At 39.9% G+C, this 4205-nt stretch overlaps 1 non-coding gene across 1 annotated transcript; it reads left to right on the top strand.

The window, feature by feature from the left end:
* The first annotated feature begins 3422 nt into the window (after nt 1–3422).
* On the top strand, nt 3423–3494 carry TRNAP-UGG (transfer RNA proline (anticodon UGG)). Its single transcript has one exon. It is a non-coding gene; the product is annotated as a tRNA-Pro (tRNA).
* The last annotated feature ends 711 nt before the right edge of the window (nt 3495–4205 follow it).

The raw sequence follows: 4205 nt of genomic DNA, 5'->3' as shown, positions 1-4205 counted from the left end.
AGCCTACACAGGTTCTTTTTTTTTCAGTGAAATATTACAACGCAATGAGAAGGTTATTGGGATTCTATTATGTTGTTATATGCTTTGTATTCGTACCGAAATTAAATTTACGTGCAGCATTTCTTGTTAACGGAGGTATAAAAGCTAGTGACCGTATTAAGAGAAAACCAATGTATGAAATACGCCGCCGATTATTTTAACACGTTCAGTATACATGCCATTATCCTAGGAGAACTAATGGCATGTATTTCCTTATTTTCGATATATATATTTTTTTCTGTTCGCAATGTAATTCCTGGCCAGTACTATGGAGATCCTAACTTTTTAAAGCGCTCAATAAGGTTAAATTATCTTTGCTCAAGTGAGCCTTTCTCTGTCTTCCACTATCGCAAGTTCTAATATAATCACTTACAATTGTCTCATCTCGCATTGAAACACATGTGAATTTGCTCACAGGCTTTGAACGCCGCCATAACAGGATTTCAGAATGGTTTTAGTTTTTATAAAAGCTCTCCAAATGTAAATGAATGAAACTTAGTCTTTCACTAAATCACAGCGCAGCTTGTAAAGGTTACCGACATACACAGGTGTAATTATTTCCTAGACAAAGCATTCTTCCAAAGCTGTCGCGCTTGCGATTCGGTTGTTCAATAGATTGAAAATATTCCCCACTGTCGGCTCTCAGGAGAGCGGAATTGTTACTTTACAAGCATGAGCTTCAATGCAGTAAGTTTATTTTTACTAGTGTTCGGGAAGAGAAAAAAAATGTTCTTTCGTTATTCACCTGTTCGCATACTTACTACAGCGAATACGAACCCATATAGCGAATGAACAGTTAGACCAGCAGACACACCATCATTATTGCGAGCCACGTTTAAGATCGCTGAGCAATATATATCATAGGTTCCATTTCCATTCGCCTTACCTAACTAGACTAACCTAACAGACTGACCTAACAGCTTCGCCACTGATAACCTAACCTAGGCATAAAACATTTTAACACTCTCAGACTGCGCAAATGTTTCACCAAACCTGCCTACACTTGGGCATCCTTTTGTGTAAAAGGTCAAAAAGTTTCATTACCGTGGCGCATAATCCTGATGACATTAGCACAGAATGTTAGTTTGTTTTGTCCTCTTACCTCTCACACATTCTTTTTATCTCTCGGCAATACCCCTTGTGCCAACTGGGTAAGGATTCATTTCTGTGCGCCCCACCCCTTATGTAATACCCTCTAATGAAGGTCTTTAAGGTATTAAAGTGAAGTTAAGTGATGTTTAGTGTATGCGGAAGATGTTTTATTATTAGCTGACAACTAATAATGCTGAAATGATGAATAGGCTCTAGCCTTTACTTTAACCACCCGAAGTCAGGTTTGACAGTATTTACTAATTGCCCCGATTAGAAGCTTGCAGTGCAAGAACAAAAGATGCCCAGGATTTCAGAATACAAATATTTCATCGTTTGGGTAAATGATCAAGAGGTGAACATGGAAAGTGACGAAAAGACTCTATATTCATGCGTAAGGCGCAATAGATTCTTCTATATTGAAGCATAGGGCATTGTAGGGCTACAACAAGTTTGGAGCACTAAAAGAAATTTCGAAAGTAATAATGCACCGGGCTTACTGTTGGTGATACGGATTTGTGCATAAAGGAGAAACCCGGAGCTAGAGATAAACCAGGGGCCGATGGGAGAGTAGATGCAGGTACCAGCGGCACAACCATGGCACAGGCAGTGCAGGGGAAATTAACTGATTATCTGTCGAAGCCCAGAAAGGTCAGAGCAAATTTTTATACCAATTGTTCCCGAGGATTTTTACGTTAACATTCAGCTAAAGTATTTAAATATTTGTACAGAGATCGTGTTGACTCTCAGCAGCGAAAAAAGAATTGAAGACTACTCATGCAGTAACAATGCAGGGAAACAGCAATGATAAAAAAAAAAAAAAAAAAGCTTTAAATGACGGGCACAAAACGCATAGAGTAAAAACTGGACTATTTGTGAGAAAAAGAAGGAACTTAGACCAGCATGAAAAATAATAAAAAAAAACTCAAATCAGTAACGAATCAATTTACGATAACTGAAGCGACAGCGCCCTACTTTTTGGAACATCAGGGTGCCTTAGAATGTAAAGCTACAAGATAACCACAATGACACATGTGCACTATGAGTAAATCTATAGAAAAAAAAAAATTGAACACAGTTTACTACAATGTGGTAGTATCCATCGAATGTCCATACATGCAAAGTCGCCTTACACAATAGTGGCCTGAGATTTAAAAGCAGAAAGTCAATTTGAAGGAATGTGTATTTGACGTACTCAAAAAGCAATTAGTATGTTGATGGCTCGAAAGAGGACAGCGGCGCGAGAGAACGTCCTAAGGCATAAATAATAGTGACACGAAGTCAACAGAATTTTTTTCATGTAAAGAAAAACCCGAATTTGCAGATGAAACCACTATTTTAAGTGATTAGTTAGAGAAAATAAAATGAGATTAAGTACCGAGCAAGGAGGCACCTACTGTCATCCGTTTAAAAGGGGATGCTCCTAACATATATTCGTCTTTTCGTCTTTTTACTTTTCGGAAGCACTAGCAGCCCTGTTCTGGTAGTGGCGCTGATAGAAACGCTGTCAATAGCTAATAAATGTCATGGAAAAAAAATCATCTTTATCGGTAATGGCTTTTATAGTTTAGATTGGCGAGAGCAGCACGTCACCAGCACGCGTAATCTGCTGCCCAGAATGTCAGGAGCAAATGCCACAGCCTGGCTTCGGAAGACGCCGTCAGCGCGCTCATGACTATGCACGACACCTTAGAATCTTATCCTCAAAAACAAAAATCGTCTCTATACTAAGAGGTTCTCAAATGCGCATACGTTTGAGTGATATTAAATTCGGCATATTTAAAAAAATATAGTCGAAGCTTATCAGCCTCAAAGCACCGGTTACTAACAGACTACTTCTTTGGCGCAGAGTCATTTCTCTCATAAAGGGAGGGAACCAATTCGTTTGTAACCCGCACACTTCCTGAGAGGTACGTGCTTTAACGAAGCCAGTACTACATGGAATCTGACAGCTTTCAAAGGGATGCAAGCGTCCTGGGACCATTGCCCACCTCCCTCAGTCATCGGCGAGAACTGCTGCGCGTTTGAAGATTTCACTCTTGCGATAGGCTTTTCTTTTTGCAATTCGTTTTTGCTGGTTGGCCGGCCTCATGGTTCCGCCACTAATGCGCTTAGAGCGGATAAATTGCAATCGGCCGAACCACTTTATTCGATCGCGCGCCGCATTGTTCTCTCGGAAAGGAGCCGCAACGTGGCAGACTGCGGCAACCAGCTTTCTTCGCTCATCCTTGACCTACTGAATGCGTTGCACACAGATAGGAGCAGATGCACTGGCTTTACGGGCTTCTCGTAGCGGCCCGTTGGTCTAGGGGTATGATTCTCGCTTTGGGTGCGAGAGGTCCCGGGTTCAAATCCCGGACGGGCCCAAGTTATTTTATTTTTCGTACTGAGCCCGTCGACATGCAACAATTCTCCCGGTTTCATTACAGGACGAGGCGGTTTTAACCCATGTAGTGTATTTTGTCGCGTAATATTCACTCTCTCTGTGTGTGTATGTGTGTGATGTTCTATATGTGATATATCTTATAATAAATTAGGCAATAAAGAAAAAACAAGAGGTCTCACTGCTTAATTGTGGTCTCTGTAATGTTATCAGGACAAATTTTGGTCAACAGATTTGTTATTTTTGAAGTGTAGAAGTCCAGCTTTTTGGGTACTTTTTTATTGTGAAGTATTTAGGATACTTTTTTATTGCGAGGTATTTACTTCGGTACCTTTTGAGATACTGTCATTCACATATTAATAAGAAGGGTGTAAACTTACGATCGATAGAAAAAATTGCTTCACAGTATATTATAGCTAATAACTATTCATAATGTACTTTTTCACGCATTCGCGTAGAATAGCCAGAACTGCCATAGAAAACCTAAGGGCAGCGTTTGTTTTCAAGTACTAACTGTGAGGCAGTTGTGTAATATTGTAAGATATCCTTACGAGTATATCGATATAAATTGTCTTAGCTACTGATGTGTAGCAAGCCTTTGCTTCTGAAGTTTTCCTGTGCCTCCAAGTAACCAATACTGCAATAGAAAACAATGGCGTGCATTTTTCAAAACAAAAAGCAACTACCTGCAAAG

This window comes from Amblyomma maculatum, chromosome 2 (assembly GCF_055883805.1).
Source record: "Amblyomma maculatum isolate TAMU_Amacu chromosome 2, ASM5588380v1, whole genome shotgun sequence".
Taxonomy (NCBI): Eukaryota; Metazoa; Arthropoda; class Arachnida; order Ixodida; family Ixodidae; genus Amblyomma; species Amblyomma maculatum.
This window is presented reverse-complemented; position numbering and strand designations above follow the sequence as displayed.